At 35.2% G+C, this 26,699-nt stretch overlaps 2 protein-coding genes across 3 annotated transcripts in view; one reads left to right on the top strand and one right to left on the bottom strand.

Annotated features, from left to right (window-relative positions):
- LOC125061707 (pseudouridine-5'-phosphate glycosidase) overlaps positions 1 to 26,699 on the bottom strand; it is a 188,623-nt gene that overhangs the window by 62,223 nt on the left and 99,701 nt on the right. The window lies entirely within an intron of this gene.
- LOC125061708 (CD63 antigen-like) overlaps positions 1 to 26,699 on the top strand; it is a 75,899-nt gene that overhangs the window by 10,687 nt on the left and 38,513 nt on the right. For both annotated transcript variants that reach the window (XM_047667276.1, XM_047667275.1), the window contains exon 2: positions 7,833 to 7,903. The gene's annotated coding sequence lies outside the window, so the exon portion shown is untranslated. The remainder of the gene's footprint in view (positions 1 to 7,832; positions 7,904 to 26,699) is intronic.

Raw genomic sequence — 26,699 nt, 5'->3', positions numbered from 1 at the left:
TGACGCTAGCAATACTGGGGAAATTGGAGTAAAACGTTTTGATACTTTTTTCCCTTATAGCGGCTGATTCTGTGTGTGATACATGCAAATATAAAAATTTATCCTATGAACAAGGATAATTTTTGAAAATGTGTTGAATGTGCTGTTTGAAATTTAGATGAAAACTCCAATTACTCTGTTCATGAGTTTATTAATTAATTAAGAACTTGAACATGGTTCCAAATACTGCGCATCCATAAAAAGTCTTCAACGCAGTTTTTATGATAAACCTTTCCTCCTGCATCTCAATTAACCGATCTTGTTCTATGAACTGATTTTTAATTTTTATTACATGTTCACAAGATTTTCGCCATTCATCGATCCCTATTTAAGACAAAGAAACAGTGTAAAACTCATTTATCTTGTTTTTGATCAATTCTAAATCAAAACTATCCATGTTTATTTGTAGAATAAGAAACCCCTGAAATAAACCAAACTTTAGTGTAAGTACATGTTTCACATGAAAAATCCCATAAACCAAAGTATCAAGACGTGTCATTCCTACTAACCAGTCAACGCTTGCACATGGCTCAATATCGATGATTGTGTATGTTCTGCATCTTGTTGACCAAGTATTCTTTGATAAAAATTGAAAAAAATATGTCTTGCTTGCGATCGAAGAGGTTTCTTCGACATTTTCATCACTTTTTAAAGGAAATTTGAAGCCAAACCAAAAACAATTCCTCGAAATTTCAGTTGACAGATGAAATTTTTATTTTATTGCCATATGAAAATCGCTAATTTTTAAAATTTTTTTTTGCCATCAGATTCTGGTAGACCTATAATAGTTTTTAATTCTTTTGTTTTTAATTGCATCGCAATTCATGAATCCGTGAGATTAGCTTTTTAGTTTGTTTTATCTTTTTTTTGTATTTATTTTAGATTGAGGTTATAATTTTTTTTTTAAAGATTTGGTGTTTTTTTTTGTACGTTACCCTATAATATTTTTTGTTTGTTTTTCCCTTACTAGGGTTGCCTGGAAAAAATCGCTTGTTCGTGATAAGGCCGCCCGTTGCATCCCTTATAATTTTTATGTATGTTTTGTGTGAAGAAATAAATACAAATAAAATAAAAAATCTATGTTAGTAAAGGAGTACGTTTGTTTGTATTTTTTTATTTTTTGTAACATTTATGTTTACCATATGTAGTTAAGTTATATCATTACACATGATGTGGTGAAAGTTTATAAATAAATCTTCTCAGGAGCTGGGTTCAATTGAAATAGCAAACCACTATTTTAAAAGCAAATGTTTTTCGTCGAGATTCGTACGTCGCTGGAGTTTAATATAATGTCGCTCCCGAGGTGGATACTAGAGTTTTTATCACGTCTATGAGAGCGCAATTTATGAAATAGCATTACGTTTATTTATTACTTGAGGCAGAGCTTAAATCCGAATATAAGTACTAAAAATGTGTTTCGCGCGCTTTTATAGATTTGTTTTTAATTTGGCGCACATTATTTCTTGCCAGTAACGTTGTCATAAAATGTATGTGGTCTCTTTGGTCCACGTTCCAAATTCAAATATTTAATCTTATAAAAAATCTATTATAGTCTGTTGTACAGAGAACCGTGCTTTTCATATGGGTTACATTTTTTTATTTGCTTACTTCATGCTATAAAAACGTGGCTCAACAATCTTTTTAGGTCTAGGCCTCAAATTTCTGTATCACTTGTCAATCACACACGCCGTCGACTTTTTGGGTCTAACGGAAGGAAGGTTTTCTCAAGATTTTTTCCTTCACCGTTCGAGGAAATGTTAATAATCAAAAAGTCCATTGGTCGGGGATCGAACCTACGACTTAACTTGATGAGACTTACTCGCTGAAGCCACTAGACCAACACTGCTCACTCCATACTATAGGTATGTGAAGAAAACTATGTGAATAAGTTATACTTTGCGCTAAGCGTATAGACTAATATAATATCTCCTGGAATGGCCAGTCTCAAAAACAGAAGCCGCTATGTCCATAGAGACCAGTGTTTCCCAACATGGGGCCCATGCCCCACAGGGGGCAATTCTAAAATGAATTCGACGTTTTCTTTTAAATGTTTTGAAAATCAATTTAAAAAATATTACCACCCCCATTGGTGTGTGTTGTGATTGGGGCACAAAAAAGATTGGGAAACACTGGTGTAGACGACTGACGAATACAGCGTAAATCATGTTTTATTATCAATACTAACTTGTCGATGAAGTAATTAAGAAAACATCACGCTAAACAGTCGTAAACTATAAAACTTTTGATGAAGTCTGGTAGCAATTAGTGTGAATGGATTAATGAACAATTCAATCATGACCCGAAGTATATTTGACAGCGACACAACTGTCATACTGGGACCTTTAAATTAAGTGCTCGTTCAGACACGGCGGGAACCGCGCGATTGTCAAATTGTGCGGTTTTAACCGCAAAAATGTCGACTGTTCAAACATTGGCGATTAGTTAGCGATCAGTTTCAAGATGGAAGTCGAAGAGGAACTGCGTGTCTGTAGTTGATACAGAAAACAAAGAAAAGGCTGATTCAGAGAGAATCGACTGACACATGGCCAATTTGTAACATTATATCCCAATTTAAGAATTTTTGAGAGAAAATTTTTTGACTATTTGAGAATGTCAATAAAACCTTTTGATGAACTCATTGAACTAATCAAGGAAAATATTTCAAGCTCTGAAACACATATGAGGGCAAGCGTGTTACCAGAAGAAAAACTCTCCACTTCATCGATAAATAACTCAGTGTCGAAGCGATAGCGAGCTCACGGTGCTCTTGTTATGACGTGTTAATCGCGCGGTGCCCGCAACACTAATGAACGCGAAGTAAAGACTCCATAGTAATAGAAACGCGCGGGAGTATCGCGATTCTATTTTCTGGCGGTTGGGTTGCGGAAACCGCGCGGGTATGTCTGAACGATTACTTAATAACTCATACAAATAAGACCCGCGCGATTTCCATGCGATTCTGAAATCGCGCGGTTCCCGCCGTGTCTGAACGAGCACTAAGAGACTATTTCTTAATTTAAACTTCATTACTTACACAGAGCAGGAGGAAAATAATAAACGATTCTTTCCTCGAACTTCGATTGTGTTCCCTTTGGATTAGACTCTTGAGCCGTGGGGTTCAATTCCACAGGTGCTAATTAAAGATTTAAGTTGGCGCCTGGTAGTACCGGTGACCACAGAGCTGGTGCTTTTTCGCTCAACGAATAAATATCTTTCTTTGAATGAAAAGAAAGAAAAATAGTATAATTAACACAAGTAACTATTAAGTTTACACAGACATAGTGGCGGCAATAAAAAAAAGTAAAAGCCAATGTAGCTTCCGGCGGATATGAAGTGAGCCGGTCAAGGGGATTTCCGGTACAGGCCAAGTTAAATTTAGAATATTGAGCGCTCCATATCCTTTGCGATTCTAAATATAAACGAAATCGATCAGAACTTATTCAGTCTACGCCTACGTTACAGTTCGTAAAGGCTTTTATCTATTTACAGGAATATAATAGTAGATTTATATACTACTAGGAGACCGGCCAAGCTTTGCTGAGGCTAAGGTTTTAGTTATATTACATAGTAGTAACCTATTCAAGGGAAACTGTAGGAGAACACCAGTCATGGGGACCACCATGCTTTTTTGGTGGTAATGCCATTAAATTGTAGCTTATGTGAAACGTTAGTACTTTCAACACAGCGCCATCTGTTAGAATTGTGACTATCAAATAATAAACAAATATTTTGCAATAAAATAATATTGCGAATATAAATTGAGATGTAAGCTATCTTTTAAGTTAGATCAAACTGCACACGGTGTGCAAATTTGATTGAAATCGGTTCGGTAGAGTCCATAGCGGACAAACAACGCGACACGTAATTTATATATATTAAGATTACTGCTACAAATTCTATCTCTTCAGTCGGTAGCTTATCCCTGAGCGCCATGGTCAGCACGGACAATCTGTTTCCTTGCTTAAACAGTGAAACAATCGTAAACGCTTTTGCTCATTAGTCTAATTAGTTAGAATTACTGTAATGTACATTTAGTTATTTTTTAACTATTTACACTAAATACATAACAACAACGTTTAAATCGTCGAAAAGAAAAAAAAATTGGCATTAATTTGATATAAATTTTTGTATATGTAATGTATTTAGTATCCTAGTAATAATAATATAATATAATATAATATAATATAATATAATATAATATAATATAATATAATATAATATAATATAATATAATATAATATAATATAATATAATATAATATAATATAATATAATATAATATAATATAATATAATATAATATAATATAATATAATATAATATAATATAATATAATATAATATAATATAATATAATATAATATAATATAATATAATATAATATAATATAATATAATATAATATCATTCTTTTGAAAAAAAAAAAAAGATTTTTCTTTAACGACTTTGTTCCCTGGGGCAAGCGATTTATTTGGAGATAAATGTGATGTTATTCTTTTTAATTGACTTGAGGTAAAAGAGTAGGTAAAGTGAGGTTTTCTTACACATCTTATTTAAAAGTCAGTTGCGCTACATCCTTTTTAGGTCTGGGCCTCAGATTTCTCTATCTGTTTCATGATCTAATAGGCAAGTAGGGTATCAGCTTCCTGTGCCTGACATACGCCGTCGACTTTTTGGGTCTAAGGAAGCCGGTTTCCTCACGATGTTTTCCTTCACCGTTCGAGCGAATGTTAAATGCGCACATTAAAATAAAGTCCATTGATGTACAGTCGGGGATCGAACCTACGACCTCAGGAGATATTTGACACAGTGAGTGGTTTTTAAGCCAGTTTTTGCACTACCTCTATATTTGCTAAAGACAAATGAAAAACAGTGGGATTACGAATGGACCAACTTCAAAGTAAAAAGTCAAATGTCATTATAAATTTTTAATCCGAGCTGTCATGCCAACCTGTCATTTGACTTTTAAACGTCGGCTGAAATCGTTTATTCCACGTTTTCCAATAGTGTAGATGTCAGCGATAATCCAATTGGAAAAACCTTGATTCAGTATAAAATCATAATCCATTTTGGATAGCAAGAATAAATTCAATTCTTTTTTTTTTTTTTTTTTATGTAATAGGAGGCAAACGGGCAGGAGGCTCACCTGATGTTAAGTGATACCGCCGTCCATGGACACTCACAATGCCAGAAGGCTCGCAAGTGCGTTGCCGGCCTTTCAAGAATTGGTACGCTCTTTTCTTGAAGGACCCTAAGTCGAATTGGTTCGGAAATACTTCTGTGGGCAGCTGGTTCCACATAGTGGTGGTGCGCGGCAAAAATTGCCTTAGAAAACGCTCTGTTGTTTATTTTTTGTTATAGTACAGAGGTAAAACGATCAGGCGGCTAATCTGATGTTAATACACTGCCTGAAGGCTCGCAAGTACACTGTATTCGACTATTATGCGTGTTGTTCCCACGAGAATGTAAGTGCGTGCTCCTATTTCACCATGCCTCCTTCTGATAGAGGACAAATCTTTGTTTTTATTTATTTTATCTTTATTAATTACTTAAGATGTCATGTGGAACATGGTGTAATGGTTGCAGCTCCTTACAAACATTGTGTAGAGCAATTAAAAAGAGTGGCGGAGAGTTTATTGCCAGTTCTCTTCCGTTCTACGCTCTTGATTTGAGAACTGACAGTAAATGTAAAATTAGAAGCATTTAATATGTATTTCTTTTTTACGTTCATAAGTTTACATTGTGTTATCTAAATGATTAAATTTTGATATGATTTGATTTAAGTAGGTACCTTAAAAAGCGTTCAGTTGTGTAAAAATAGCCAAATAACGCAGGCACAGCTAGTCTAATATATAAAATTCTCGTGTCACAGTTTTCGTTGCCATACTCCTCCGAAACGGCTTGACCGATTTTGATGAAATTTTTTGTGCTTATCCGGTATCTATGAGAATCGGCCAACATCTATTTTTCATCCCCCTAAATGTTAGGGGTAGTCCACCCCTAAATTTTTATTTTTATTTTTTAGACAAAATTTTTAATGTCTATTTTTTTATGATACAGCATTAAAAAATACATACAACCCCTAACTTTCACCCCTCTACGATCAACCCCTATTTTTTTATTATAAATGATATACATGGCAAAACGACGTTTGCCCGGTCAGCTAGTAATTTATCCATTTTATTAATTAGTATTACACAAAACACTGCCGATAAATGTGAAACATTGTTTAAAATATGCTTTTAAAATTAAACTCGACAGACTGCTAATATAATTGGAAACGAAATCCATTTATGTTGATGAAGTTTTTGTTTACATTTTAATTAATTTAAATGTTAATTGTTGAGTGTATTTTGATAGTATTTAGTCTAGGAGGAATTTGTATTATTTGTATGTGTGTGACCTGTGAAGGGGAATCGACGGTAGGTACTGAAGGTAGTTAGGATATATAGGATAACAAGATAAAATTTACAAGATGTAAAAAATCTAAGCTGTATATTATTATTTTTTTGTCATGTTTGTAATTAAACGGGCTTTAATTATTTTATTATTATTAGTAATTGGGATATTATAAAGAGTATTGTATATAAACGAATACAAAAACACTGTATTAAAAAAATGTGCGTGTACTAGTGTACACACGTTAGAAGTGAAACTTCTTTATGACCTTATTTTTCGAAAAATATTATTTACAGAAATTGGTTAAATAAAGTTAAATTAGATAAAGTTTAACAAAAGGCTTTTAATATCACAGACTTGAATACAAATAATACAATTATTTCGTTTTACCTTATTACCACTAAGATTATTACAGAATTTCATAAATTATAATATAATTTTTAGTATCATTGTTATAGTTATTATAAATTTTTGTTATTAATGGTTTAGAATCTCTTCGAATCAACCGTGGTAGGGACAAGAAAAAGACGCGCGTAACGGTCAAATGTGACGCGTAACCGAAAAATGTTACACTAAATTTTTTTCCAACCCCGATAAAGAAGTTTCACTTCAAAAAAACGCACCTTTTCTTTAATGATTTGAATGCGGTTATATCCAGCTTGACTGTGGGGCTGGATTTACAATCAAAGCCCTCTGCTATTCAGAGGATACCCACTAAAGCCACCTTAGCTCTCCACACACCCTTAATACGGGCCCTCGGGGTTCGGGGAATTCCCTGCGTGGCATAGGCTATATTTGTGATCAAAATATAAAGAATAATTCCTAATTTAGGCTGAAAATGGTAATGAACAAAAAATACTGGTATTATTGTGAAAAAGCGTGGGTTGCTCGATAGACGAAAAATATGGCACAGAGCGCCCCACGCTTTTTCACAATAATACCAGTATTTTTTGTTCTACATTACCATTTTCAGCCTAAATTAGGAATTATTTTTCACTTTTTAGTTTGATGTGCTTTAAAAGCGTGTTTTTTTAGTTTTTTTAACTATTATTTATTATTTATTTTTTAGTTTATTTTTTTCATTTTTTTTCGGATTATTGCATTGTCATCGATCGTTGACAGGTGCGCATAGTTTGAATTAAATCTGTCCGTTAAAAGCGGGTCAAAATCGAGTCCGAAGGAGTCGGTTACATACATACATACATACAGATGAAGCTAATATAAAGCGTGTAAAAATAAATGCCGAACCGTGTGAAACAGGCCGTTTATAATGTTCAGGTAGTTACGAAAAATGCTTGTAGAATTTCAGAACCGGATGCAAGACAAGTTGCGTGAGCGAATAACGGAAATAGCGTTAAACATTTTCCCCGTTTTCTACTTTATTCTCTATTGTTTCAGGTCACTGCAGTTTTGACACAACTGGCGAAGAATAATGTTACTTTGTATTATTATTAACGAGATCTTGACAGGTAAGGTTTATGCTGTATATCTATATACATAAAAGAAAGTCGTGTTTGTTGCAACACTTATAACTCGAGAACGGCTGGACCGATTGCCATGGTTTTTGATTTGTTGGATTTGTTTCCGTCCCGAATAGCAGAATAAGCAATAAAATATCGGATAAGTTATCGAATAACAATAAATAAATAAATTAATTTTACGAATGCAAAAACCATATGGTGCCATCTGTTGATCAAACTACGCATCATTTTACGTCGAATTCGTGTCAGTTCAAGAAATTCCGATCTTGAGGTGAATGAGGAGATGCATAACCATGCTTTGATCCTGATCAAAAGATGTTGGATATCAGAAAGTGCTTAACATGCAGTATCGCCATATTGACTCTAGAGAGAAGATGCCTAATGTGTAAAACTACCATTCTTCTTTCGCAATGGCAAGCAATAAAACATTTCTGTATTTGCAAAAGAGTTGTATTAATGTAATACTTAACATTAATGAAATTCTAAAATAAGTTAAATTAAAGTAACAACGATATTATAAGGTTGTAGGGCGGAACGAAGTTAGCCAGGTCAGCTAGTAAATAATAAATTAAAGTAGTAAAAATTAATGATGTAATGTATATAGTAAAAAAACTAGATAATATAAGAATTGACTTTGACTAATAATGTAAAATTCCTTAAGACAAATTTGCGCGCCATCGTGTGTGGCAGAATATGCGAACGATTTACGATTGTATCACCTTAACATTTTGTACAATATTCTTGCAATAAATAAATTATTATTATTATATTTTCGTCTGTTACTATAATACTAGTAAAATCTAAAATTGGAGTGGATACGTATTTTTATTGTATTTCCACATTTTTGTAACATTTATGTCTACCATAATTGTCATGTATTTAAGAGAAGATAGCTTGTAACATATACTGTAGATATAGCATTATATATAACGCGATGAACTTTAATAAATTAATTAATTAACGGAACTTTTAAAAAGTGTTAGTTTAAATCACCCGATTCATAGTATTGTCTTTTATTGACATAAGTTTAACACATTTGATAATAAAATAATTTTTTACCGGATTGAAGTTATGTATATGTTAACGTAAAATTGTAAACACCGTTAGATTGTAATCTATCTCGCGAGATTATAAACTGTCGAAAGATTGTGAACCTCAGCTTACTGCTTACAATTTAACGTATAAAACGTATAATTTAACGTATTCGGTAGATTGCACTACACTAACTTAGTTATCATTCAAACATCTTTGGTCAATTACAGATGAATTTTACTTTCCAACAATTTCATATAACTACCGAATAATTAATACGTTAAATTGTAAGCAGTTCGTTGAGGTTCACAATCTTTCGACAGTTTATAATCTCGCGAGATAGATTATAATCTAACGGTGTTTACAATTTTACGGTGACATATATACAATTATTTTTCATAATTTTAAATTTAACCGACGTTTCGCGTGCTTTACAGCGTGCGTGGTCACGGTGACTGAAGACAAAAGGTGTTGAATGTAAAGTATCACAGCTATAGAAAAAGTTGTATTATCTGTATTTGTTTCCCCGGAGTTGGTATCGACTAAAAGATGGAGGGTTTTGGCAGAAATGTGTCACGGTGTCCTCTATTTTCGCGGATTGTTTATCTTGAGATTTTAAAGTGAAACGTCGGTAAAATTTAAAATTATGAAAAATAATTGTAAATACTTCAATCCGGTAAAAAATTGTATTATTATCACCCGATTCATATATTCTCAAATCTACATCATCACTTCGATCTAGAAGTATCTTAAAATCAATACTTGAGCTTTGTCACGGGCAAACGGGCAAGAGGCTCATCTGATAAGTAATACCGCTGGCACACTCACGCTGCCAGAAGGCTTGCGAGTGCGTTGTCGGTCTTTTAAGAATACGCTCTTATCTCGAAGGACCCTAAGTCGAATTGGTTCGATACACTTCAGTGAATAGCTGGGTTCGGTAGTGGTGCGCGGAAAAAAGTGCCTTAAAAAACGCTCAGTTGTGGAACGACGGACTTCAATGATGAAGAGCATGACGACTCATTGGTCCCCGTAGTACCCCTGACTGCGAATCCATGGGTCCCGGGTCCGATCCCCGGCTGAGACGAACATCGATGTGATGAGCATTTGGTGTTGTGCTTAGGTCTTGGGTGTTTAAATATGTATTTATATGTCTATCTATCTATAATATGTATGTATATCCGTTGCCTAGTACCCATAACACAAGTTTCACCAGCTTAGCATGGGACTCGGTCAATTGGTGTGAATTGTCTAAAAAGAACAAAAGAACAGAACATTTTGAAAAAAGAACCTTTAATAATTATTGCGGCAAGGTTGCCAGTTCTCGTCTCTACCCACTTGATTGGAGAACTGGCATTAAATTTAGAAGCATTTTAATAATGTGTTCATTATGTTACAAGTTTTTTTTTTTAAATCTGTGACGTCAACGTTTAAATGAAGCAATAAGTCTAAACAGCCCTGCGATTCTGTAACTCACTTATCGAACTCACACAGCGGTTTTCGCATCGGCGGTCGCTCTCAAATCAGTCGTGAAGCAGTCATTTTATGATTTGGCATTCTGATAAACAATAAACTACAAGCTCCCACCTTTTTAGAAGGCCAAATCATAAAATGACTGCTTCACGACTGATTTGAGAGCGACCGCCGATGCGAAAACCGCTGTGTGAGTTCGATAAGTGAGTTACAGAATCGCAGGGCAGATGCCAGTTCTCACGCTGCCTTCACCATTAGCAAGTAGTTAGTTACAAGTGTAAATTACATATAAAATGGAAAATTAAATAAAATAGAAACTACTGTATAGTGTGAAAACTTAACAATGAATATTTCAATAGCTTTAGAGTTTATTCAATGCGGGAAACGTTTTTGAAACCGTTGCCGTTATAAATTCCCGTTTTTAACATGACAGGGTTAACCAAATTTACAGGTTTATTAGATTGTAAAAAGTTTAATAAATAATCGGAAACAAGTATCGTGATAATCCTTTTTCATTTCAAGATTTTGCTTGAAATCTAATATATAAAATTCTCGTGTCACAATGTTCGTTCCCATACTCTACTACTACTATGAAATTTTTAATACATATTCAGTAACTCTGAGAATCGGCTACTATCTATCTTTCAAACCCCTAAGTGATAAGGGGTGTCCACCCCAAAATTTTTTTTTAAATTAAATTTTTAGGATTTTATTTTGTTTTATTTTTTTATGATACACCATACAAAAATACATACAACCCTTATTGAACTAAAAAAATGTTTCCTAAAAATAATATACATGGCAAGACAACGTTTGCCAGATCAGCTAGTAATCTATAAAAATATGTTGCTAAGCGCAAAACTCCATATCGAGTTGATACTGATATGATTTGCAATTTTGACTTGAACACAGCCGGGTATCGAACCTACGACCTCAAGGATGAGAGTCGTACGCTGAAGGCACTAGTTCAACACTGCCAAGTTTTATTGTTAAAAGATATTTAGAATTTTGTTTTTTATTCCGGAAAAGCGAACAGACTCCTTGGAATAGCTATTCCATATGTTGGTATGTAGCTAATAAAAAGGCTAAGTAATAACATATTAAAGTGCTATGTAGATTGATAGCTTGTGTAAAATATAAATAACTCTTGTACCTAATGGTTAATAAATTATGGTTAGTAAATTGAATTGAATATTTAAAGAAAAAACTTTTTAACCGGATTGAAGTTATGTATTATTATAAATTTACAACTATTTAACATAATTTTAAATTTATCCGACGTTTCGCGTGCTTTACTCAGTTCAACTCCGGGGAAATAAATACAGAAAAGGCAACTTTCTCTACAGCTGTGATACTTTTTGACATCCAACATCTTTTGTCTTCAGTCACCGTGACCACGCACGCTGTAAAGCACGCGAAACGTGGGATAAATTTAAAATTATGTTAAATAGTTGTAAATTTATAATAATACATAACTTCAACGCGGTTAAAAAGATTTTTCTTTAAATGTGTAAAGGTTATGTAAATCAAAGACAATGAATTGAATATTTCTTAATGTAGTTTTGTCGTTTATTTTTATTGTACTATTTCTTTTCTCTTTTATAATTGTAATGTTCTCCTTTAAACACACACACTGATATACGTTTTGTGTTTTAGTATGTCGTGTGTTGTATCTGTATGTGTTTCATTAGTGTAGTTTACAAACTAAAATAAGTACAAAAATTGCTCATAAATAATAATTAATTAAAAACCGCCGCTCAATTTAACAATGTCTACAAAAGACCTTATTAACATCGACCTTTTAGCCAAAATGAAGTACGATAAAGCACGTTCATTCTACTCAGAAGATTGGTTTTTATCATGAGGGCTCTTCACCCATTGAGATAAACCCTCGTTCCATAGCGCGGTCAAGCGTATAATACGAGTGTAAGGTCCATCACAAAACGTGACCGTCATATGGCATGTGAAGGGTAGAAACAGTTGGTAAGAAATGTTTTTGAAGTGAAACTTCTTTAGGCGAATGAGGGTACAATTTTTACGGAACGTCACGAAGATGTGCTGCGTTTTTGTTGATGAAAAGGGAGAGAGCGATGGAGAGACTGAGAAAGATCGAGATCACGCACAGTGACAGGTGGGAGAGAGCTATAGTGAGAAAGATTGAGAGAGAGAGTAAGGGAGATCGAGAAAAAATACACGCTTTTGGTTGATGTATTTTTGTATAATAAATTTGTTATTTTCGCAGTCCTATTGCTTCTACAACACCACATCGCCACTGCCTCTATCTTCTTTCAGTCAGATGTAAGAATAACCAAACCCGTACTAAATATATAAATACATACTTATACACAGACGTAGCAATCCGCAAATGCGGCTTATGGACTAATGTAATTAAAATCATGTCCAGCCATTTTGTGGCGACCTTTGACCCCGGCGGCAAGTCCTTTACAAAACGCTATAAGTTTTTGTCTACCCTCGTCTTGTATATTGCCCGCGGCTAAACGGTTAAGAATTTAATATTGGTAATTCAATGGTTTTCGTCGTGTTGTTTTAATGTAAAAGTGACGTTCACACATTGCCAGAGGGACCGGTGCGTTTTAAGAATTGGTGGCGCTTTTCATGAAGGACCCTAAGTCGAATTGGTTCGGAAATACTTCAGTGGGCAGCTGGTTTCACATACACTAAAAATCTTGTGCCTTATTCTAATTCATATCTCGAGTCACGATCACGTCTTCAGTGCTCTCAAACTTCAAAGAGAAAAAAACGGTTTGGCAGCTCTTGAAACTAGATTTGTTTGTTGTTCTCGAATTCGGGAATTATTGTTGGCCTTGCTTTTTATATATATTGTAATCATTAAACAATAAATCAATTAATCATTATATACAGGAGTCCCAAAACTATGTGACAAATAGCTTAATAGGATATTTTTCTGAAAGAAGACTTTATTTTATTTTGAAATTTTCTAAAAATTACTTGTACCGTCTAGGATTCGAACCGACTCAAATGAGTATACAAATACAAATTAAAACAGATTTAAAAAGTTTGGTCCCTGTGTCAGTGTACCTTTTAGCAGCATTTCCTCGCTGTATTGCGATACTTATTCGTTGAGGAAAGCACAAGCTCTGAGGTCATCGGTACTACCAGGCGCCAACTTAAATCTTTAATTAGCTCCTCATGAATCCCACGGCCCAAGAGTCTCTACTCCAACGGGAACAAAATCGAAGTTGGAGGAAAAAATTGTTGATATATAGTTAGAAAAAGGATGAGTACTTAAGAAGGTACTAACCAGAGCCATTCAAGTTCCTCAGTAGCCCGCAATATATAGAAACTTATAACTTTACTAGCTGACCGGGCAAACGTCGTTTTGCCATGTATATTTAAAAAAAATAGGGGTTGATCGTAGAGGGGTGAAAAAAGTAGGGGTTGTATGTATTTTTTAATGCTGTATCATAAAAAAATATAAATTAAAAATTTTGTCTAAAAAATAAAAAAAAATTTAGGGGTGGACTACCCCTAACATTTAAGGGGATGAAAAATAGATGTTGGCCGATTCTCATAGATACCGGATAAGCACAAAAAATTTCATCAAAATCGGTCAAGCCGTTTCGGAGGAGTATGGCAACGAAAACTGTGACACGAGAATTTTATATATTAGATTTATTTCCACATCATCATTATTCTATCTTTACAGTTATTACTAATTCGATAGAACGATACTGTTGTGGGACACCAGGTAGGAACGAAGTTCCTTCGGCTAATAGTATAGTAGAATCGACACAATTAGCAAAAAAAAAATCGTGCTCAATTTTATGTAGGTTTTCTTGATTTTTCTCTTAAATTTTGCTGATTAGTTTTTATTTAAGTACAGGAAAGTATTTAGGAAATTCAGTATTTTAGGAAATAATAAATTATGTAAAATAACAAAAAATCGTAATTCAAATTATGAACTAAAATAACATATGTCTCTTTATTTTTGTTTGACAACATAAAAGTACATAGAAATAGAAATAATTACAAAAAAAGTTTATTATTATTATTATTTTTTTATGGCTTTGACACGGTTTGTGCATTAGCCAGCGTCAAGTATATAAGATTTTTATAATTCGTGCTTGTCTTAGAAATTCGATCATGTCCTCCATGTACGGTTTAAGCACTCGCCCGGTACCGCACAACCCTCCCAAAGGCCGAGAACAAATTTAAATTAAATTAAAACTTGCCCTCGAACCGGGAATCGAACCCGGTACCCCTCACCTAGCTGCCACTTAATAAGACCGCTAGGCTATGAGGCCCTTAAGTTTATTATTATTATACGAAAAGAAAGAGGGAGAAAGAGAAAGGTAGTATACACTACTCGCTTGTGTATACGACTGTCGCGCCTGCGCACGTCTCATTTAACGGTTTTATTCCACGGACTTTTTCTTACGGTTTTAATATCACATTTCTTTCAGTTCGGTCGCGCAGCAAAATCCCTATCTCTTCCAAGCCTGCCGTAAGGAACTTCGTTCCAAAAAATATATTTCTATACCAAAATTTTATAACTATATAGGAAGCAACTCTTGTGAACTCGCCAGTGTACATTTGATCAACCCTTTTTTTTTTTTTTTTTTTCGTGGGTAAATGCGTTACGCATACCCTCCCGCGGCACGGTTGACCTTGGTGGGGATTATGTGGGACTCGCACAACAGTGCATACCCACTAAAACCCCACGGCGCCACCAGCAATCGCCCGGGGCAGGACACGGTAACAGCGTAGCCTTGTCCGCATCCAGCCACGCGATCAGCCGTTAGTATCACGGTCCTCTACGGCCACAAATGATGTGTAATGGACCTTGGCACAGCAAGGGCCTTTCACATCGGCCAATTCACCCTGTTTATAAAGCTGGGGGAGGTCGGGCACGATGCTTGCAGGGATGCGTTAGCATCCCTTCTTTTCGACGCATGAACCCCTGTTCCCCCGCTGGAGCAACTGCGTGCCCAGGATTACACACGGGGTTGCACGGTGCAACGGCGGCGCTGTGGTCTCCTACGGCGACGCGGGTGGGCTGCAGGATCATCCTCCCTGGCCCTCTCCGCCTCTTCCTTTTGGTGCATGACGGCTTCACAGAATCTCTGGAAGATTTCCCACATGCCGTCACTGTCCGAGTTTGTAACTGCTACTCTCACAATGTACATTTTGATCAACCCTCAATCAACGTTAGGTAATTGAGTTGGCTACACCGTTATAATTAGCGATTACCATTTGATTCAAGTGTTTCACCCAATCATTATTGGCTGGAAATAGACTCGGTAAAGTTCAGTTTAAAATAACACGGGCTTAAAATAAATAATGCTCTGGCCACAATTTGGTATTAATAATATTTGAGTGTGTATAAACAATGTAGCTATGGAGTGTCTATACATAGAAAAATGTACGTTAAATAGATGTTCAGCTTGCCAGACAGTAAACTGTGAAATGTGTGGTGGTTAAATTTAATATATATTAAATGTCAGGATTGTAGAGGCCATAAAAGAAACAAAGGTAGGCAATTTAAGAGGTGGGCCGATGAAATCGTGGAAATGGCAGGAAAGACTAAGACCTGGACGAGATTGGTTTACAATAAGGAAAAATGGAGGACAATGGGGGAGGCCTTTGCCCGTAGGCACACAGAATCAGTTATCATAGATTATGGAAAATAACAGTTATCTAATATATAAAATTCTCGTGTCACAGTTTTCGTTGCCATACTCCTCCGAAACGGCTTGACCGATTTTGATGAAATTTTTTGTGCTTATCCGGTATCTATGAGAATCGGCCAACATCTAAGGTTTTCACCCCCCTAAATGCTAACATTTATAACTACCCCTAAGGGTAGTCCACCCCTAAATTTATTTTTTAGACAAAATTTTTAATTTCTATTTTTTTATGATACAGCATTAAAAAATACATACAACCCCTAACTTTCACCCCTCTACGATCAACCCCTATTTTTTTATTATAAATGATATACATGGCAAAACGACGTTTGCCCGGTCAGCTAGTAATGTATATATTTTGTATTCTGATATAAGGCTATAAATAAATAAAAAATGTCAGGATAGTATAGTATATGTAGTTTACTAGATAACTAAATATATGAGAGGCTGAGATGTAAGAACCTCATAACCCTACGAATCCCTAAGCCCTACAGATGTATACACAAAGATATTGAATATACATATATTCAAATTCAAATTCAAAAATCATTTATTCACGTAGGTAACACAATGTACACTTGTGATTCGTCATTAAAGAAATATATATTAATGCTTCTAATTTTACATTTACTGCCAGTTCTCAAATCAAGGGCGTAGAGCGGAAGAGAAGAACTGGCAATAAACTCTCCGCCACTCTTTTTAATCGCCATGTTTTTTTTTTTTTTTTACACAACGTTTGTAAGGAGCTGCAACCATTACACCATGTTCCACATGACATTTTAAGTAATTAATAATGATAACATAAATTAAAAACAAAGACTTGTCCCCTATCAGCAGGAGGCATGGTAAAATAGGAGCACGCACTTACATTCTCGTGGGAACAACACGCAAAAATGAATCGCAAAATGTGTTGGTAAGCGCATAACTCAACAACGCCTGGACCAATTTGGCCAATTCTTTTTTTTATAATATTCCTTGAAGTACGAGGATGGTTCTTACGGAGAGAAAAATTTAAAAAAATTGAGTGAAAAAGTCTAAAAACAACACTTTTCTATATTCCCATACAAAATATTCGTAATAAAACTTAAAAGTCAATGTGAATACAATAACATAAAGTTCAATTTTTATTATTTAGAATTTTTTTTTTGTTTTTATTTTTTTATGATACAGCATCCAAAAATACATACAACCCCTAATTGTCACCCCTCTACGATCAACCCCTATTTTTTTTATGCGTAGTAATTTTTATTGAACTACAAAAATGTTTCCTAGAAATAATATATATATGGCAAAACAAACGTTTGCCGGGTCAGCTAGTAACATATATTGATATATTATATTGAGTCACATTTTATGAAACTCCACAAAGGAATTTTCCATTGATAAAATGACAATATCGGAATATAATCCGGGGATTAGATAGATATGAAAGCCCCTAATTTATCTAGGAGTCAAGTGTTTACTAGTAACTTGATTATCCATATTAATTAGAAATATTAGATAAAGAAGAACAAACATATTTATAAAGTTTGGTCCCTGTGGGTAAACGATGACTCCCGTATACGCTATATAATATCTACGCTTAAAAAAATACGCTGCCCGACTCCGTACGATTGGCTACCTCTCTGTCATCTTTTAAAACTCTTCTGTATAATCATTTCTTAACCTTATCCTATCCTGATCAATCGTGACTTGTATAATTCTTATGTTTCCTTTTACATCACTATTCGCTGTTCATGAATTTGTAAGATTAGCTTTTAAGTTTTTAATCTCTTATTAATATTTTTTTTTGTGTTACTTTAGATTAAGGTTCTATATTTATATATATTTTTATATAACATTTGGTTCTGCACTCGCACGCATCATGTTTCTTTTTTTTTAGTTTTTCTCTTTAACTAGGGTTGCCTGGAAGAGATCGCTTATTAGCGATAAGGCCGCCCGTTGCATCCCTTATAATTTATAATAATTGTGTTTCTTTTATTTGCAACGAAGTGTAAATAAATAAATAAAAAAAATTTCATCTATAATCAAATTTTCGTCGAAGTTATAAAGTACACCACACCTACTTACTCAACAAAAATCCCACGAAATCTAGTTTTTAATCCGCCCAAAAACTTATTATTCATCTATTTCTTATAGTTTTAGTAACAATTATTCTTATTTTTTTATTTACACACAAATCTTCCAAGACTTCTTTACTTACACAGAAACTTTTTAGTATTTTTTTTTTCTACTATGATTATTACATTATTTTTTTTCTGTCTGAGGCGCAAACTAACTATTGTGGTCTCTGGCAGAATGACCAGCACTGTGGAACGCGTCTGCTCCACAGCATAATGCTGAGCCAGTACCAATTATAACCACAACATACACACATTACACACTAATAATTTACCTATTTTCTTTTTCTTTCCATACCTTTTTGTTATTTTTCTTTTTTGATTATTATTTTGTGTATATAAATGTCATGTGATGTACATGTCAAAATACACAGACAAACTTATCGCCGTTTCTGAATACAGTGTAAATACTAAAAACAAAGCAACTTAATAGACAACAATGCAATCTCGCCACTAAATGTAATTCGTTTTACGGCGAATAGCTTTCAGCTTTAGTGCTTTCGCCTATGCACTGAGCTTTTAAATACATTCTCATTTCTTATTTGTTGAACATTGTTAAGAAAAACTTTATTCAGCCAAAATAAACTTCAATAATAATAATTAAAGGTAATTAAACACTCCCTTAATCGATGTACTGTCATTTTATACTTTACAATATAGAAATGTATCAATCACTACAAGATAAAGGAAGGTCGTGCGCATGTGCCACGATAATTGTAATGTAGAGGGAGGGTAAAGCTTGCCGAGTTTCTTGCCCGTTCTTCTCAGAACAAGGCCTGGTAGTTTTGCGAACGCATGGCGTAGTCTTGCTCTTTCGCGAATGTTGTAAACGTTTTTGACATTCATAAGCATGCCCTAAGACCCATCTTATTTGAATAAACGTATTTTGATTTAATTAATGTATAATTGAAAATATATTAAAAGCTAATACATGAATTAAAACATATAAAGTCCATCTCCACGTCTAGTTCGTATTGGACTCAAAAACCGCACGTATTTTTAACTGTTTTCACCAATAAGGTTCATGGGTGCAAAGTGCGGAGACGCTAGTACTATATAGAAGATTTGGAGGGGAACTCATATTTTCTGGTGGGTAAGGAGGATGGGATCCTCTTGCACAGGTCAAGGTTTATTTCGGAGACCAAAGATGATAATTGCACCAGCAATTCTCTCATTAAATGCAGATTACAATCATCTTTTTAAACTAAATACTCAAAGCCCAAGAGTAGAGATTAGTTTCTCTTCTTCTCGATTCCTTTGAGAGCATCTTTGGAATTTCGATAATAATAATAATAATCATCAGTGGCGCTACAACCTCTTTAGGTCTGGGCCTCAGATTTCTGAATTTTTTTCATGATCATTTTTCAATCTAATTGGTAAGTAGGTGATCAGTCTCCTGTGCCTGACATACGCCGTCTTTGGGTCTAAGACATGTCGGTTTCTTCACAATGTCTTTACCGTTCGAGCGATTGTTAAATGCGCACATAGCAAGAAAGTCAATTGGTGCACAACCGAGGAACAAACCTACGACCTCAGGTATGAGAGTCGCACGCCGGAGCCACTAGGCCAACACTGCTCACAATGGAATGGAATTCCGATGTAGTCCTCTTAATATCCGTAGCGCTGATGTATCCTTGGAATCGCGCTGGTACTAAATCAACTCTAATTTATCGTTACATAAATAACGTAAACAGTTTAGAGAAGCTGGCTATTATTCATGGCAATAATTCATCTTAGATTTATATGTACATTGTACAAGTCATATTAATAAATCAATTGAAGCAAAAGAACTTAGGGTAAGAAAGGAGCGTACCAATTCTTAAAACTCCGGCAACGAACCTTCTGGCAATGTGAGTATAATATCTAGTCTAATCTGTTATAAAGAAAGGTGCGCGCTGCTACTAGGTCAATGCAATATATAATTGATTGATCTGATAAACACATGCCTGTCACACTACCTACTTAGCCTAACAATGCCGCGAGTGATTGATAGGGTGCACTTTCTATATTTTTGCCGGTGACGTGCGGCAAAACCCCGGTTATGCAGCCGATTGGATGGATGGATTCATATGAACACATATGTACATAAGAATTTGGTCCTGCTGTGAAGCTAGGCCGAACATTCTAGTACGCCAAACAACAAGACGGGGGATGTGCGAAAGGGATAGAGTTTTGAAATTGTGCGATAAGGACACCAGCTACTCAGTACCACTGCTTTTAAGAAACATGTACGAGTATGTGATGATGAAGAGTGAACCGAAACGCGACCCCTTGGGGTTGTGTAGAGATGTGGGCTCTCTCTGCATCTTCTACCACATGGAGAGTGTTTAGAGGAGTTGAGTTTCATCATCGGACGTCGAAGCAGAATACGAAATCACACCCGCATCATCTGGACTGCCGTAGTTCCAACACTGAGCGTTTTTTAAGCCACCAGAACTATGCCGATTTTTAAAGAATTCGTACGCTCTTTTCTCGAAGATCCCTAAAGCGGGCCATAGACGGACCGCATGTTGCAGCTGATACCGACTGCTCTAAGTGGTCGCCGCACGGCGATCTGCAGTTTCCATACTAAATTAATATTCGCAATACACGGACCGCTGGAGCAGTTCCTGAGCAAACCGCATGTTGCAGTCGGTCTTGACTGCAACATGCGGTCCGTCTATGGCCCGCTTTAGTCGAAACGGAAATACTTCAGTAGGTAGCTGGTTCCACGTAGTGGTGGTGCGCGGCAAAAACTGCCATAAATCGCGCTCAGTTGTGGAACGACAGACGACGAGGTGATGCGGGTGGAATTTCGTATTCTGCCTTGAGGTACAAGGATGAAACTCAACTGCACGTATTAATCCGAATAACTTTTCTAAACTGTCATAAAGCACGCTAAACGACTCTTAAAGGCGCCAACTGTGTTGTCAGTTGTCATTTGTCACTTGTCAACACAGGCTTTTAAACAGTTGCGCCCCCTGAAACGTCAGCATACTCTTGCCCTAATTTGAACGATTTTTTGCCAAGGCAATGCTTGCTCGCCTAACTAAATAAACCCGACTGTTTAATTAAAAAATCTTCAAATCTGGTTACATTCATTTAACTAGTAATATTGACTTAACAACCTATTTTTATTAATAACAGTCAAATGAGGTTAGATAACTTAAAAACAAAATCGGATATGACGTTAGTGATTTTTCTGCTAATAAATTTATGGGTTAAAAGTGTAGTTTCAAACATCGACAATGATTCAAATTGAACTTAATGCAATAAATGTAACTAATAGCGCATGGCACATAGAAAATAATTCATTTAGACAGCTCACACTTTCCACTGTAGTAATCAATAGTTAAAAATAGATACCAATTAAACTGCATTTAATATCTTCATATACAGGTAACATAAAAAATTGTTTAAATTTTTTATATAACTGAGGGCAAATGGGCATAAGGCTCATCTGATGTTAAGTGATACCGCCCATGGACAGTATCACTGACAGAAGGCTCGCGAGTTGTTGAGCTTTTAAGAGCTTTAAGCTTTAGTACGCTCTTTTCTTAAAGGATCCTAAGTAGAATTGGTTCGGAAATACTTCAGTGTTTAGGTGGTTCGAACGAGCGAAGAAGACAGCGATGGAAGACGAGCCTTCTGCCCTGCGATTCTGTAACTCACTTTTCGAACTCACACAGCGGTTTTCGCATCGGCGGTCGCTCTCAAATCAGTCGTGAAGCAGTCATTTTACGATTTGGCATTCTGATAAGGAGGGAGCTTGTAGTTTATTGTTTAAATATTACTAAGATACAATAAAATGTACTTTTTCATGTAAAACCAGTTACAGGTCCTTTAAAATTGACATCTTCATATGCATTAATAATTCAATTCGACTAAAAATCCTTCAAGTAAAGAGCGTACCAATTCTTAAAAGGCCGGCAACGCACTCGCCCTCTGGCATTGAGAGTGTCCATAGGCGGAGGACTACGATCAGATGAGCTTGAAAACCGCTGTGTGAGTTCGAAAAGTGAGTTACAGAATCGCAGGGCTGGTGTGTGTCCATGGGCGGTATCACTTAATTTCAGCTGAGACTCTTGCACATTCGCCCTATAAAAAATATATAATAATATCTATTGTATTGGCAAACTAAAAATACCTCACAAAGTTCCGAAAATCTATAAATTCTTTGAAAATAGCCCATAACTTCCCCTTTTATCCCTTCTTTGCCCATTAGGGGCGGGATTATTGGATATCCTTTATTGCGTGTTTACAATGTCGAAGGTTTTTTATTGCTATTCAGCCTTGACTTTGGTTTTGTAAAGGGACTGTGGTGTGGGTTCGAATCGTTGGATAATTTTATTTATCCTCGAATAGCTAGATTAAAGGTTGCAGAGTATACGTCAGAATTAATATCCATACTCAGAATTTGTATGGAATTATAATAAGAAATTTCTTATTTCTAAAATGTTACTATTGTATTCCAAAAACGAAGCCGCTAATGATGAGGAATTTATGAGAAAATGCGACTATTTGGGTGTGTCGCGTGGCGGAAGATTATATATTTAAAGATTTATATATCTACTATATAAAAATAAGTCGGGTTTTCCTTCTTGACGCTATAACTCCAGAACACACGAACCGATTTCCACGGTTTTGCATTCGTTGGAAAGGTCTCGGACTCCGTGAGGTTTATAGCAAAGAAAATTTCAACAGAAAAGCGGGATCACCAAACGAAATGTTACATAAAACGAAGCCATCTGGTGGCGAAACGGAGTTCGCCGAGTTTGCTAGTTTTCTTATAAAACGCGGAGACATATTACGGATTTTTTTAAACTTACATTAACATGATCTTTATACTACATATTGGCTTTTAGAAATAATAATATGAAGCTCTTTGGTCGCTAAATGTCAACTGTCTTTAATCATTTAAAACAAGGGCTTATAACAGTACGGGTAGTGGGGTTGCGATCCTGGACTAACAAAAAACTGTAACTTGACTAATGGGCTCTTAAAACTAATGGCACATCGGTTACCGAAATGATGTACATTATCGGAAACGAGAATGTTATATTACAATTTATTAATGTATGAAAAACTAAAGGACTCACTACCAAAACTGACGTTTTACAATTTATTGGCTACAAGTGTAAGATGATTGTTACCTATTGTAATATATTACATATAATCCTAATATATATAAATCTCGTGTCACAATGTTTGTCCTCAATGGACTCCTAAACTACCGAACCGATATCAATCAAATTTGCACACCGTGTGTAGTTTGATCCAACTTAAAAGATAGGGTAGTTTAAATCTCAAATTATAGTCGCAATTTTAATTTATTGCAAAATATTTGTTTATAATTTGATAGTCACAATTCTAACAGATGGCGCTGTGTTGAAAGTACCAAAGTTTCACATAAGCTACAATTTAATCGCATTACCACCAAAAAAGCATGGTGGTCCCCATGACTGGTGTTTTCCTACCGTTTCCCTTGAATATAAACTACTATGTAATATAACTAAAACCTTAGCCACAGCAACGCTTGGCCGGTCTCATAATTATTAACAAACATACCTACATAATAGATTCCTACTATGCGGAACGACAGTAAAACAGATAATTTACCATTGAACCTTTTTGTATACGTCCTACCAATAAAATGAAAGTCTTGACTTTTTTTACGGTACCTTGTATATATATATGTTAACGTAAAATTGTAAAAACCGTTAGATTGTAATCTATCGGTTATCGGTTATCGGTATTCGGTAGATTGTACTACACTAACTTAGTTATCATTCAAACTTCTTTGGTCAATTACAGATTAATTTTACTTCCCAACAATTTCATATAACTACCGAATAATAATACGTTAAATTGCAAGCAGTATGCTGAGTTGACAATCTTTCGACAGTTTACAATCTCGCAAGATAGATTACAATCTAACGGTTTTTACAATTTTACGGTGACATATATATAAGTTACTAACGTAAGGTTTCACTCGTTTCAACATCAATTTTCTAACAAAAAATAAAAAAATACGAAGATGTTTTACGGAATTACTTGAAGCGTCGGAACCAAATGATGCCCGAGCTAAAACGCTTTGAGAAAAGCGAAATTCTGTGAGAAATTTAAAAAATATTGGAAAAGTTTCCCTCGTGTGAGCCGTTGATTGCGCTTTCCGTTTAATGAACATTCACGTGCCCCTAGTACCAGTTCTCGAACGAATAATTATACTTCCACCCAGACAGTTACTCATTCAATAACACGCACCCACACACTCACTCATGCACTCAGGCGTGTTGAAAACAATTGAAAAATCAAAAACTAAAATAAATAAAATATAAGATGTACTTAAATAACAAAAAAGGGTGCGTGTACTTATGTACGCGCGTAAGAAGTTATACTTCTTTGGCTTTTTTTTTAAATATTAAATAAGTAATAATAAATATTTAACGTTAATAACTTAATAATATTTAATTATTAGTATATTATTCAATAATCAAATAATATTAATAATTATGATTATTTATTATTTTATTATATTATTCATTCAATTTAATAACTAGGTATGGTTCATAATCTTTTGACTAAGTAACAATAGATCTTTGTGAAAAAGCATTGCTAAATTTCTTTGACAAAATAATTAAAACTCCTTTATTTGTTTAAAAGGTAAATGACAAATGTCATTATGGAATATGGTCATTCAAAATTTGCGATCTTCGAACTTCACGTATACTCTTTTTCTTTTTACTTGTAGATTGTCTTATTCCTATCTCGCTCGCGCACGCTATAATCACACTCCCAATTTTGTGTCACAGGTGCGCGCGCATCGTAAAATTTCACTCTCATAAATTTTTCATAACGCGCCTAAAGAAGTATAACTTCAAAAATCGTATCGTATAATCTATCATGTTCTTTTGGTCTATTACTGGATGGCTGTCAGTCTCGTGAAGCGTGTCTTGTCCTGTGCCAGATGCAGGTTTCTCTCTCGGAAGTCTCGGAAGAACTCTTCCGCAGTCGCAACCCATCAACGTTACGAAGCTTTGATTTTTCTACGAACACGCCGTTTACCCTGGATATTACCCATTTTAATTACAGGAGGTGGTAGCGGTCATGGCGCAACACGTGACCCAGGTACGCAACATTGAGCTGTTCCATGTTGTGCATGAGTTTTTTTGACATTTCAACTCGATTAAGACTTTCTAGTTTCTGGAGCCAGCCTATACGAAGATCTAGAGGTTAATATAGCCAAATTAAAACTCAACCTTAAACTTAGTTATTTTAATTCATATAGGTTACCAAGTACACTTATGAACATCAACAGAAAAGATCTTAAATTAATTCTAAACTTACATTTATACCAGTTGGCAAGTCAAAGGCGTAGAGCGGAGAACAACTGGCAAGAAACTCTACGCCAACGCGTTTTAATCGCCAAGTTTTGAGTCCTACAAATTGTTTGAACTGGAACAAATCAATCCCAAGGATTAGGATCATTTAAACAATTGTCAAATTTATAAAAGTGTAATGGATTTATTTACGTTTAACCAGAGTTTTGAATTTATTCAGTAATAATTTTTGCTTGAGAGTTTGTTGTAAAAACGAATACAATTTCCATATAAGGAGTGGTTTATCTTCTAGAGCCAGGTTGGCTTAGATTTGTTCTGTTTCGAGTATGATGCTGGTGAAAGTCACCATTTGTTTCAAAATCTTTTATACATACAAAAAGGCTTTTCAAGGCAAGGCTATACAAGGATATATTGACCAGACAGTGTCATAATATTTTAATACCGACTCCTTTGGGAAAACACAATAAATACTCTGAACAGCCCGCTCAGCCTGCCGTCTCTTTCCAATAGCCGACGTGCAAAATTGCTTTTCGAGTTTTCCATGTTAAGGGTCAAAGGCGCCTGGCGTTGTAATGAGAGTCGATGTCAACTCGCGCCTTTCATTTCCGTTATACGATCGTGAGTGCCGGTGACATCCGATAATGACGGCTCGTTAAAATGTGAACGTTTATTTATATACATATATATATGTTGGAGTATGTAGGAGCAGTGTTGGCCTAGTGGCTTCAGCGTGCGAGCCTTGCGATTCTGTAAATCACTTTTCGAACTCTAACAGCGGTTTTCGCAGCGGCGGTCGCGCTCAAATCAGTCGTGAAGCAGTCATTTTACGATTTGGCATTCTGATAAACAACAAGCTCCTTCCGCTTGTCAAGACATAATGTGAAATTGCTTAACAGAATACCATGAGATTCCAAAAATGTCGTGATGAAGGGAGCGTTGTTAGTGCAACGTAAACATATTCTGTATGCGTTTATACATAAAGCCGAATTTACATTACGAAACTAGTGGCTCGGAATTAGTTTTATGACATAAATTTCATCAACAATTTCACGTGTAAATTTACAGTTTCATAATGCATGCATCGGTTTCGCGACACTGGATAAATTTCGTGCCATGCGCATATTTTTTGTAAAACTAATGTCACGCAACTACTTTCACGATGAAAACGCGACAC

Source organism: Pieris napi, chromosome 24 (assembly GCF_905475465.1).
Source record: "Pieris napi chromosome 24, ilPieNapi1.2, whole genome shotgun sequence".
NCBI classification, from domain to species: Eukaryota; Metazoa; Arthropoda; class Insecta; order Lepidoptera; family Pieridae; genus Pieris; species Pieris napi.
Note: the sequence above shows the minus strand (reverse complement) of the source record. Positions and strands in the feature narration are given on the sequence as shown.